The sequence below is a fragment of the Gracilinanus agilis genome, chromosome 2 (genome assembly GCF_016433145.1).
Source record: "Gracilinanus agilis isolate LMUSP501 chromosome 2, AgileGrace, whole genome shotgun sequence".
Classification (NCBI taxonomy): Eukaryota; Metazoa; Chordata; class Mammalia; order Didelphimorphia; family Didelphidae; genus Gracilinanus; species Gracilinanus agilis.
In genome coordinates, this window is record NC_058131.1 from 131,507,681 (window position 1) to 131,520,973 (window position 13,293).

Below are 13,293 nucleotides of genomic sequence, written 5' to 3' on the forward strand. Positions count from 1 at the left end.
CCCATCAATTAATAAGCAATGTCTACTAGATTCCTGCTCTGAGGAACTGAGCTAGGGACTGGGGTTATGACTACAAAGACAGAAAGAAACAAACCCTGTTTTCAAAGACTGTACATTCTAACGTAAATGACAAGATATATATATATATATATACACAAGTACATACAGAATATATTCAAAATCCATACGATGTACTTAAGCCTAAAGGAATTAAGAAGGGAAGGAATTAGAGAATCAGAGAATAAGGAAAAGCTTCGATTTAAATAAGGTGTCTGGAGTTGAGGTCTCTAGAGTTGAGACGGAAATGTATCCCAGTCATGAGTGATGGAGTATTAAGAAGCCTGAAGATGAAAGACTAAGCTAATTTCCTACAGAAGGAAGAGCTTAAGCTTCTGAGAAAGTGACAGTTTCTCATGCTTACCCAAGAAATAATAATTTCCCACAAGTGCCACTAGTAGAGTAACTCTTCAGGAGTGGTCATAGTAGAAGAGATGAAGCTCACTGTAATTAGCAGCTCTCTGCTGAGGGATGCCAAAGCAGCCAAGGTCATAACTGTAACAAGTTTGCCTGCTTCTCCTCTGATCTGGGACTGGGGAGAAACCATTGCTATTCTAACCTGAAATCCTACAATTGCCAATCTGACATAAATCCTACATAACGTGTTATGAATGAGCAGGAAGAATGTGGTTTTGCCATGTTTTATACAGTAAAGAATCTCCCAGATTTTGTCAGAGTTGATGATCATTATTCTTATTAACTACTTCTGGTGATTCAAATGTTTTTGTTTTTTTTTTCAGGTTTCATCAGTTCTTTTTTTTTTTTAATTTTTTAATTTTGAATATTTTCCCATGGTTACATGATTCATGTTCTTTTCCTCTCCCCCAAACTCCACCCCCAATCCCCCATAGCCAACTCACAATTCCACTGGGTTTTACATGTATCATTGATTAAGACCTAATTCCATATTATTGATAGTTGGACTAGAGTTATCATTTAGTGTCTACATCCCCAATAATATCCCCATCAGTCCATGTGTTCAAGAAGTTGTTTTTCTTCTGTGTTTCTCCTCCCACAGTTCTTCCTCTGAATGTGGATAGTTTTCTTTCTTATAAGTCTCTCAGAATTGTCCCGGATCCTTGCATTGCTTTTAGTAGAGAAGTTCATTATGTTCGATTATACCACAGTGTATCAGTCTCTGTGTATCATGTTCTCCTGGTTCTGCTTCTTTCACTCTGCATCAATTCCTGGAGGTTATTCCAGTTCAAATAGAATTCCTCCAGTTCATTATTCCTCTTAGCACAATAGTATCCCATCACCAACAGATACCACAATTTATTCACCCATTCTCCAATCGAAGGGCATCCCCTCATTTTCCAATTTTTTTGCCACCACCAAGAGCGTGGCTATAAATATTTCTGTACAATTCTTTTCCCTAATGATCTCTTTGGAGTACAAACCAAGCAATGGTATGGCTGGATTAAAGGGCAGGCAGTTTTTTAGCGTTCTTTGGGCATAGTTCCAAATTGTCATCCAGAATGGTTGGAAAGAAATAGTAAGAAAAGGAATCTAGAAATCATATTGTAACAAGGGGGGTGTTTAGGAGAATTGGGGTGTAGTGGGGAACCAGCCATCAAGTTGCATAATGACCCCTCCTCCCTCACAACCACTCCTAGTTACCAGGAGACAAATGGAGTTCTCTAAGTGAAAGGGGGAACCCTGGAAAGGTCATGCTGGAGTTGAGGGGTTAAAAGGATGTTGTCCCCTCTAGGGGAAATGAGTGGAACCCCAATAGGATGTTGGTGCCAGTTGGAGTACACAGAAACTTCCCCCTTACAACAGGGGAGTCAGGCTTAAAATGGAAATTTGCCTGTCTCCCTTCACTAGCCCTTACACTGTGCCTCCCACCAATAGATTTCACACAGATCTGACTTGATAAACTTGAGGGTTTAATTCATGAACTACCAACAAAAAGAATAGGAATAGGGGTTCACAGGAAAGAGGGAGCAGGATAATCCCTAATTCCCCCGAAGTCCTTCACTGTGCCAGGTAGCCACCAAGTCCAAGACCCTGGGGTCTGAAAAGGTGTTCCTCAAACACAGCTTCACTTTCCCAAGCCCATTATTATATTTTTTCTAAAGTTATGGTCGATATTAGACAGAGAAGGATACTGTTGGGTATTGCTCAAGGCAAGTGGGTCTAGGGATTGCTTCTCAAAGGAAGTCCAGACACCCCCAAACTCTGTTGTCACTGTTGCTGGTATCAGTGAATCACAGGAACCAGGATATATCAGGAGAGAATGCAGGTCTTCTTTATATATCAGATAAAAGCCCCCAAAGCTCACTTCTAAGGGTCTCAGAACCAATCATAAACACCTCCCACCTCTGGTTTTTCTATTTCCCAGAAGTCTCTGCTCCTCCAAGGGTCCTTGGGTTCTATTTCCTCACCATTCTAACTGACAAACTTTCAAAATACCAGGGCTTGCATTTCATTCTTACAATATCTAGGCAATACAAAACCTTGGATAAGAAAGTGAAGAACTTGGGGGCAAAGCAATTACTTTTATCATTGCTGGATTTCGAGGGTAGGGACTTGGAATGGAGGGGCAAAAGAAAAAGGTTTGGATTGTGAATTGAGCAGTTGGTTAAGAAGACAGTGTTTGAGAATTAAATGTAGATTTCTGAAAAATGGCATACTATAGGAGTGATGGGCTATCAGTGAAGGATGGAGTATGTTTAATGAGGGAAAATGAAATATGTTTGTCTAGAAAGTTTCAAATCTGGCTGTAAACATAAAATGGAAAAAGGGGGAGAGAATTATTTAGAAATATGCCAAGTTAGGTATCACAAACAGTAACAGGTATAACACAAGATTTACAGTAGCAGTAGAGAGGCGCCCAATCATCCACAGAAAGCAATATCTGGGAATATGAGAATTAATAAAAATGTGTGGGGCTCTTAGTAAGTAAAGGAATAAAACTGGAAAGAATAGAGAAAGTAGGATGTAGAGGGCTCAGTTTTAGAAACAATATTATTTACAGTGTTCTTATGTAAGACGGTAGTGACTCAAGCATTTTATCTGAAAGAACATGGGAAGAGACATGATAGATAGGTAAAGATAAGGTGGTGCTATGGATAGAGCATGGACCTGAAATCAGGAAGTTCTGGGTTTAAATCTAGCCTCAGACACTTACTAGCTGTATGACCACGGGCAAATCATTTAACCTCTCTCCTCCTCTGTTTTCTCCTCTGTAAAATGAGGATAATAATAGCACCTAATTCCCAGAGTTCTTGTGAGGATAAAATGAGATTGTATTTATAGACAGTTTTGTAAAATTTAATGAGCTACATAAGTATTATTATTATTATGATCATTTTAAATACAAAATCAATTTATCAAAAGCCATCAGAATATTAAATTATCGTGCCTGAGTCAACATAAGACAAACCAAGGCAAGTGTATTGAGATCGTTGCTCAAATTTGGGACGAAAAATGACAATACATGTCTGTGATATTATAATGAGGATAAAAATCACCAGGTGGTATACTGGACCCTTGTTAGAGTGATATTTGGGGAGAAGAGAGAGGTAAGTACCATTGGGATGAGGGGAAGGAAAGATTGTACCTTGATGAATATTTTCTGTTATATTGAGGATCGCGAGGAAGTAGAGAAGGAAGATACTTCAGCTGTACTTTATGTCCATATAGCTGCTAGTCAGGACTTTGGGGATGATAAAGAATAAATCTTGGCCCCCTCTCTGTTATTACTGACCCTGGAAATCCATAATGTATGGAAGCAATGTATGGCCTCAGTTTTTTATCAAATGTCCAGAAGTAAGAAAGTTGATGAACTAGAAAGCATAACTCTAGAAGATAAATTAAAGCTTATAAACATCACTCAGCATGATTTATTCTGGATTAACTTCATTAACTCTAGTTCTGGAGAGTCCAGGTTCAAATCCCATTTCAAGCACTACCTGTATGGTTTTCCTTATCATTTAGCCTCTTCAGTTTCTTCATTTGTAAAAATAAGTTGTTTGTTTAGATGGTCTATGACTGTATAGTGCATATTTTTTCTTATTCTGAAAATTGTTACTATGTTTTGTGAGAATTATTTTTATATATTATATTAGTCTCTAAGGATATGGACTAGAAAGAATTTTTGTGTATTCCTTTGTCTGGGTTCTACGTCAAAGATTCTGCTTTTTTGACATTTTCTCTGTCCTTAAAAATCGCAATGAATGTCTTCCTTTTAACAATTTGGTTACTAGAAAAGTAAGACAAGGATTTTCTTCCTGCCTATATGACCTTCATTACATGGGTGTGGATGGACCATCTCCTAATTAGCTATTTACCAGTTAGAGATGTCTCGAAATATCCAAGGGAGGAGCTAGATAATGAGCACCTAATAAAAGTGTACTTGCTGATCTGCCTGATGGAGTTTTGGGGTCTTTGATGATTTAAGGGGCCCACTGACCTGTCACTTTATTGGTTATAATGCCAGCCTAATCAATAATTTGATATTCTTACCTTAAACCAGTCTTGAATTAATTTTAATTGTAACAGTTATTTTGTATTTTTGTTTTGTCTTACCTCTCTTGTTCTAGGATCTTAAAAAAAAATGGGATGCATTTTTCAAACAGCAAGCTAGAGTGCCTGACTTTAAATTCTGGTAACGTCCTAGAAGGTATTATTAAAAGGATGCCCCATGAACATTTAGAAAGGACAGGGTCAGCATAGGTTAATCAGGAAAAAGTCAGAGAACCAGAAAATTAGAAATTGAATCACCAATGCTCTCTGCTCCCAAGTAGACACAATGTAACCTTGTAGAAAAAATACTGGAATGGGTGTCAGAAAATTTGGATTCCAACATAAGATTTTGGCTAATGCCAGATGTGCCACATTTCTTTCCTTAACTAGGGTACCAGAATTGAAGATAGCATAGGAATTATATACATCTGAATTTCAGCAAGGTGTCTAGCAAAACCTCTCATGGCTTTCTTGTGACCAAGATGGAGGGATGGTTTGAAAGGGTTAAATGATCTATTCCAAAAGTTAATAATCAACGTTACCTTTAGTACCCAAGAAATTTTTCCTTGGTCTTATTCTTTTCAATAGTTCTATCAATTACTTGGTTAAAGGAAAAAATAACATTGCTATTCAATTTTCAGAAGAATAACAAGAACCTGGGAAACTATAGCTAATAGAATAGATGACAGATTCAGGATCCAATAAAGATTTTAACAGACTAGAATGACGAGTCAAATAGGGATGAAATTCACTTACTTTTAGATTTCAAAAATGTGTTTCCTTCTTGTGACTTTTGCTTTCACTGACACATATCCTACCCATTCCCAACCTCTCTCTTCTACCTCCATCCTCGCGCACATATAGCTCAGTGGATAGATTTTGAAGGATGGAACAACAGAAATAGGTATTTATTAAGTAAGCACTTGTGTGTCAGGCACTATGCTAAGCACCTTGCAATTATCATCTCATTAGAAATTTACAACATTTTTATGAGGTAGGTGCTATTAGGATCCCCATTTTATAGTTGAGGAAATTGAGGCAGAGAAAGAATAAGTGACTTACCCAAGATCATCCAGAAATTAAGTCTCTGAGGTTATATTTGAACTCAGGTATTGCTGACCACAAGTCCAGTGTTCTACCCACTCTCCCACCCAGATGTCTCTGAGAATTAAAATCCATCACTGGGTGGACAACCTGAAGAGGCATCTTTCTAAACTCCCACTAAATGACTCTTAGGGACCCCAGTGTCTGATCCATCACTATGTCCAGACTCAAAGCCTTTCCAATATGGCAGGCCCTGCCAGAGCTTGAGCTCCCCTGATAAAACCTTTGATAACCAAAAGCCACCTCCATATTACATGAAAGTATGGTACATTAGTATAAGAGGATGGAATTTTATGTGGGAAAATTAACATAAAGTCCAACGATTTGAGTCTGGGGGGAATAATTGTAAACAAAGTAGGAGCAAAGCTATTTAATAATTCATGAAAAATAAACTTTGGAATTTTATATAGAGCTAAAAGTTCAATATATATCAATAATCTAGTATATGACCACAGAAGGCCACATATTACTCTAGACAGACCACATGTAGAGCATCATGTTCAATTCTGGGTACAAAATACACTTCAGGAAGGAAATCAAGGCACTGGGACACAATTAGAGGAAGAATGACCTGAAGATGAGAAGGTGGCCTACCAAAGGATGACCAAAGCCCCAAATCTGCTTCTGATCCATAAGTCTGGCTGTGTGATCTTGGACAAGTTGTTTTTTTCTTTTTTTTTCTTTTAAACCCTTACCTTCCATCTTGGAGTCAATACTGTATATTGGTAAGAGTGGTAAGGGCTAGGCAATGGGGGTCAAGTGACTTGCCCAAGGTCACACAGCTAGGGAGTATCTGAGGCCAGATTTGAACCTAGGACTTCCCATCTCTAGGCCTGGCTCTCAATTCACTGAGCTACTCAGTTGCCCTCTGTGAACAAGTTTCTTAACTTTTTAAGGCTTCCAGACAATTCTCTGACAAGTTGCTGATCTGCATTGCAGGAAGTTTTCCTATCAGGGAGTTTCCCTCCACTGATGAACTCACAAGTCTGAACAAAAATGAGAAATGACCTGGATCTGAAATCCTGTCCCAGACAAGCCCTGACACCACCCCGCCACAGCCTCCATCACAGTATACAGTGGGATTATTTTGAATGTATTTTTAAAAGATAATATGGGTGCTGGTTCTAATTTTGAATAACACCTCCTTTTCCATGTGAAATACAATTGCTTGTTCTGGATCCACCTCCTCCAGTTCCTACCCACATTGTTTGTGTCAACAGTGCTGGAACCAAGAGGCCCAATGGAAGGCTTTAAGAGTTCAGAAGAGTGTGGAAGGAGAGAGGAACAGGCTCAGAAGTATGAAGCCTGGGCCAGGTGGGGCAATTTAGTTCCACCTTATTCATCTCAATTTGCAAATTCATAGAGTTGCAAAACAGCTTACAAGAGTCATGATAAAGTAATGTGATTTCTGTCAAGGCCCTGCCAAGTCAATTCTGGCCCCATTTTCTCCCACTCTCCAGAGGGGGAGGGGAGAATTTCTGCCTAGAAGGGGGCAGTGGTGGGTACCACTGGAGTACTCCCCCAATGCCCAGCATCTTCGGTAATCACAACAGTAAAGCACTGTGCCCTCATCTCCCCAGGGACTGCCTGTGACAGCTCTAACACCCACTACACCCTCAGCATCGCCCTAAATAGGTCTAAGATGGTACAATACAGTCTAAGATATAATTTAAAACAGAAGCAATAACTGAGGAGCTAGAAGAAAAGTCTTCGAGTGTGTCGTTATTAATAATATACTTTTGCTTATGTCATTCCCTGCTTGGAATGCCCTCCCCTGCCTTTCTCCATTAATCCAAATCCTACCTTGCCCTTCAAGGTCCAGTTCAACTCTCCCTTCCTCTAAGAAAGCCTTTCCTGACCATGTTTGCTCAAAATCTCTCTCCTCTGATCTCCTACAATACTTAACTCTCAGCATTTTTCAGTTGTCACATAATTCACAGCCTTATAGCTACAGTTTCATATAACCATATTATTATAGCCTACTCAATTCAGTTTTTTTAATACAAATTATTAGATAGCTATGTTCCTACCTTGTTTACAGTTTTTTCCCTCCCATACCCAAAATGTTGGACTTTATATTTAATTATCTATATAAAATTAAGTTTCATTCATCATCTATAAAATGGGCTTAATACTATGTTATTCTAGTAATTCTAAACAATGTGGTATCAATAGCACTGGATTTGGAGTCAAAGGACCATTCACTTTTGCCACTCTGAGTATGTCTCTTCATCTGAAAAGGAGAGAATTGAGCCGGAAAATCTCTAAGGTCCCTTCTAGCTCTCAGTCTATGAATCTATGGTCCTATTAAGTGATGTGCCAGATACCATGCCAAGTGCTGGAAGTACAGACAAAAACAAAGCAGACCCTTCTTTCAAGGCATGCCATAGGGAAGGAGGCTCAGACAATATGAACACCATAGACTGGAAACCTATAGTTATTGTCCCCTGAACTTGGTCCTAAGTGTCAACCCCAATGCCTCTCTTTCTCTCAGTCCTCATATCCAATTTGCTGTCAAAGCCAGTCAATTGTACCTTCTTAATATCTCTTGAATATGCCTCCTTCTCTCCCCTGACATTGTCACTGCCCTGGTGCAAGACCTCACCACCTCACGCCTGGATTATTCCAAAATTAGTCTACTATTCTCTCTTTCTCTCTCTCTCTCTCCCTCCCTCCTTCTCTCTCTCTCTCTCTCTGTCTCTCTCTCTCTCTGTCTCTCTCTCTCTCTGTCTCTCTGTCTCCCTCTCTCTCTCTCTCTCTCTCTCTCTCTGTCTCTCTCTCTCTCTCTGTCTCTCTCTCTCTCTCTCTCTGTCTCTCTCATTCTCTCTCTTCAACCCTCTTCACTTGGCTGCCAAAGCCATCTTCCTAAAGCCACCCTCTGTTTACATCACACCCTCCCCAATACTCAATAAACCCCAATTAAGGGTTATGACCTCCAGGACCAATTATAAAGTCCTCTGTTTGGCATTCATCACCTTTCATGATCTGCCCCTCTCTCACTTTTTTAGCCTTCTTATGTCTTCCATCCCATCCCCACCACCCAGGTCAGAAAAGCTGTCCTCCAGGCTAAGCTCTACTCCGTATTAGCTGTTTGACTTTGGGAAGGTCCCTCACCTTCTCCAAATCTCACTTTGCTCATCTATAAAATAGGGATAATAATAGATGCAGTACATTTCTCACAAGGTTGTGACGATGATCAAAAGAGATCAGGCATGCAAATAACCCGTGCTATAATTATTCTTGTAAATTGTGAAATAATGGAGTGGGGTGTAGCAAGATGCTATGGTGTCACCAAGATAGTAAACCTTCCTTATAAGACTAAGTTATGGTTTGGTCATACCCAACTCTTCATGACCCTATTTGGGGTTTTCTGGGCAAAGATACTAGTGTGGTTTGCCATTTCCTTCTTCTGTTCACTTTACAGATGAGAAAACTGGGGCAAATAGTGTTAAATGACTTCTCCAGGGTCACACAGCCAGTAAATAATTGAAACTAGATTTGATGAGTTTTCTCTGGCTCCAACTAGCTGCTTAATTTTTTCAAGAGTGAAAGATATTTTTCAACAATGGTCAATGAGACATTTGGCAGGGTAATTTTCATTGAATTTTCAAACAAAGGTATTAATGAAAACAAGTATATGAGAAAATGTGTCATGGTGAAAAGGGATGGTCTTAAAATCAAGAATACTTCAGTTCAGGTCTTGTTTCTGACATCTAGTGGCTGTGTGACTGCAAATCATACAAACTGCCAGTTCCCCAACATCTCTCTCTGACTCTAAGTCCTAGGATTGTTCCCTGCCACTTTGAGTCTTTAAGCAAAGGTTAGCACTTAGTCATTAAGAGAAGGAAAAAGGAAACAGGCATTTAGTCAATACCTACTATGTGTCAGGCACTGTGCTATGACTTTACAAATATTTCATTTGACCCTCTCAATAACATTGAGAGGTAGATCATTATCCCTGTTTTTGTTGCTCAGTTATTCAGTTGTGTCTAACTCTATGTGGTTCCCTCAAAACACTATTCTTCCTTCCAGTTTTCTGTTGTTGTTGAGTTGTGTTTGACTCTTCATGACCCCATGAACCATACAATTTGAGGTTTGTTTTTTTTTTTTTTAGCGAAGATACTACAGTGGTTTGTTATTGTTGTTGTTATTGTTGTTGTTTTCTAGTGAATTAAGACAAATAAAGTGACTTGCTCAGGATCACACAGCTAGTGAATGTCTGAAGCCAGATATGAACTTAGATCTTCTTGACTTTAGGTCTCATATTCTAACTACTGTTCCACTTGGCTTTGCACATCAAATTACTTTTGGGATATACTGTTAACCAGACTCCTTTTTTTTTTTTGGATCTCGGTTGGGGTAGATGGTCCCTGAGATTTCTTTTAGCTTTAATATTCAGTGACTTTATAATATATAAGCTTTCTATTCAGGCTGGAATTGAATAAGAGATGATTTTTATGCTTCCCCATTCTAAAACAGCAGAAGTTAATTGGGCATCCACTGATAATCATGATACTGTCAAGGACAGCTAAGCAAGCAGTCTCCTAAAACTATACTTTCTCCCCCTAGCCCTTGTCTTCTTTTTCTCCTTTATAAGCCTCCATCTCTCCCTTTCTCCTATCTTCCCAAGTGCAGACCATTTTCTAAGGGTCCTGAATTGTAATTTCAGGGAGGGAGAGAGAGTGAGAGAGAGAGAAAGAGAAAGAGAAGAGAAAAAAGAAGAGAGAATGAGAGAAAGAAAGAGAAGAGAAAAAAGAAAGATGATAAAAGTGAGAGAAAGAAAGAGAAAGAAAGAAAGAAAGAAAGAAAGAAAGAAAGAAAGAAAGAAAGAAAGAAAGAAAGGAAAAGAAGAGCAGGCAGAGTTTAAAAACAGCTAGATAGATTGATTACCCAATAATGTCTCCAGCCTGGAGAGAAATTTCATTATCACTACACTGGAAGTTGGGCTGCTTTCGTTCTCAGCCATATGCCTATCAAAAGCCAGGGGGGGTGAGGGTGGGGGGTAGGCCAAAAAAAAAAAAAGGATTTCCCTGCTCCTCTTTAATTTCAGTTTCAATTCACAGTAGCTGAATGTATGCTCATTCCACCCCTTTAGACCCTGAAAGAACTTAAGTCTGTTTTTAGCACATTTGCAACTTTAACTCAAGCAGATCTGACAGGGGAGAATGGCCGAACAGATGCAGCTTATGTAGAGAGAGTTTTTTACCAAAAGCTGCTGGGTTTTCATCTAAAAAAAGCTTTTTCCCTGATGAGATAAGTTTTAAAGTGTGAACATTTTGACATTTTTCTTTGCACATCACAGGTTTGCTGTGTTTATTTTTTTTTTTCATGGCTAACATAATAATCCTGTGGAGGATGGAGGGAGGCAATATTCAGATTCTGTCAAAATCCTTGGTCTGTGGCCATATTTTTCAAACTTCCAGCACTTCACTGACTAAAGAGAATCCTGGTTTTCCTGATATATGAATAGCTGCAAAAATTACAAACTTGGCCCATAAGGGGGTTCTCTTTTGACGAGCCAACAAAGTCCAGTTCCTCTGTGTTTCTCTCCATTTTCATAAATATTATCATGATTATCAGCTATATATCTACCACAGGCTGATAGCTGATGAAAATTTTGAGCTTACCAGTTTTTGTTTTTGTTTTTCTCTGGGGGGGAAAAACAATGGCTTGGTTGGCAAAGGATGGTCAGAATTTGGGTTGCTGGAAAAAAGGAAATAGACATAGAAAAACTGAAGAATCATCAAGTTGAAAGAAATCTGAGATTATGTAATACAAACTGTACCTGAGCAGTAATCCCTTCCCCTGTATCCTGGTCAGGGATTATTCAGGCTAAAATTGAAGATCTCTGTCTAAGGGGAGCATTTATGGACCCATTTCCATTTGTACTGACCTATGCCATATTCTAGTCTCTGCCACAAGATGCCAGAGCACCAGAGGAACTACCAACCTCCAACTTACCCTAGTGCCTGCTCTCTCCCTAACTCCACAAGTCAAGACTCATTTGCAAGTCACTGGATCTCCAACGCCCAGACACATTTTCCTCAGCCCTGCTAACTCATATTCACAACTGTGAATGTCTTTCCCAATCTTATTTACATAAAAAATCATTCCAAACACATCTTTAATACGCTGTCCACACTCATTTCTCTAGGCAGTGGGTATTCCTTACCTAGGGAGCAGCTCTCTCCTAACACCTAATTAAATCACAATTACTAGCATCAAGACAACATCTTGATTTTCTAGTAAAAATGACCATTTATGGGCAGTCGGGAGACTTTTTTAGTACTCTTTGCACAAATTATCTGTCCTTCCCATTGGGTGAACTGAGAGTCTAATAAGCTCTTGCCAAGGAAGTCTATTCAACTTTGAAACATTTCTAGTTGTTAGAAAGATTTTCTTAATAGGAAGCTGAAATCTGTCTCGATACAATTTCCAGACATTTGCTCCTAATTCTATCCTTGGGTCCTGTGAAGATAGGATTAACTCTCCCCTTGTCTATTTTTAGGTAATCAAATCAAGAACTTAAAGTACCCCTAGTTACCATCAAATATGAGAGTTCATAAGTCACTTACTAGAGTGACAACTCTAAAGGTCACTGCCCCACATCCCTTTGGGCAGTGCCAGGCAAATTGAAAGACTGCCATTGGTTGCTGTGAAGAAGGAGGAGTGACAGGAAATGACTGGAAGTGAACGGAAAAAAGGGGGTATAAAAAAAGACCAAAATGGTCTAGCCTTGTTTCGTTTCCTGGCTTCTGGAGAAATTGGCTCCAGTCCCCTGCCTTGGCTTGGAGAAGACCTTTTCCCTAGATCCTATATCTGCTTGCTCAGTGAGTGGATCTCTGGCTGAAGAAACCACCAGGACTCCTGGCTGAGGATTACCAGGGCAAGGGATGTGGGGGAAACCCCTGTGGGGCTGAGCCTCACTTCACCATAGCAGGGCTGGTAGACTTGTTAAAATCTATCTCTTTAGCTATGGTTTTCCACTTTCACTCTTTCCACCTCTTTGTAAATAAAGCTGCTAAAAGTCATTTTGACTGAAGTTATAATATTTTAAACTTGGTGACCACAATATTATTTTATAATTCTCATATTTAGCATAAAACCAAAATTTAAACTCTTACAGTCTCTACAAATCACAACATCATAGATTTAGAGCTGTGGAGAATGTTAGTGAAGATATAGTCCAACCTCTTCATTTTGAAGATGAGAAAACTGAAAATGAGAAATTGAGCAGCTTGGCTAAGTTAGTAAGCAACAAAGCCAGGATGTAAACCCAGATACTCTAACTCCAAGTCTAGTACTCTTTCCACTATACAATGGTTCCTGTTTACCCACCTTCCACATAACAGCACTTCAAATATATGAAGATAGCTATGCTCCCCACTTCGATTCCTCTCTTTTCCAAGTGAAATACTGCAATTTCTTCAAATGATCAGTGTATGAATTGATTTTCAGTTGTCTAACCATCTTTGAAATATTCATCTAGTTGTATGTGAAGGAAGGAAGGAAGGGAGGGATAGAGGAAAGAAAGAAGGAAGGAAGGAAGGAAGGAAGGAAAGAAAGAAAGAAAGAAAGAAAGAAAGAAAGAAAGAAAGAAAGAAAGAAAGAAAGAAAGAAAGAAAGAAAGAAAGAAAGAAAGAAAGAAAGAAAGAAAGAAAG